Here is a 257-nt window from a genome sequence, read left to right on the forward strand (position 1 = left end):
TGATTTTTCCACTGAAGTCAAGGGGACAGGGATAGAATAAAGAGGCACTTATGTCTCCTGTGGCTTTGTCATCTGTATATATTGATGCTGTGAAACAATCCATAATTGCATCACTTAAAGTTAAAATTTACCATAAAAAGGTCTAATCATTACATTAGTTATAATTTTAAGCCCGACTCAGACCCAAGAACTGCCCAGCTATGGTTCCATTGTTCTAAATGTTAAGGAAAAAAATATTCCCACAGATAGGAGCAGTG

The sequence above is a fragment of the Acanthisitta chloris genome, unplaced genomic scaffold (genome assembly GCF_000695815.1).
Source record: "Acanthisitta chloris isolate BGI_N310 unplaced genomic scaffold, ASM69581v1 scaffold948, whole genome shotgun sequence".
NCBI lineage: Eukaryota > Metazoa > Chordata > Aves > Passeriformes > Acanthisittidae > Acanthisitta > Acanthisitta chloris.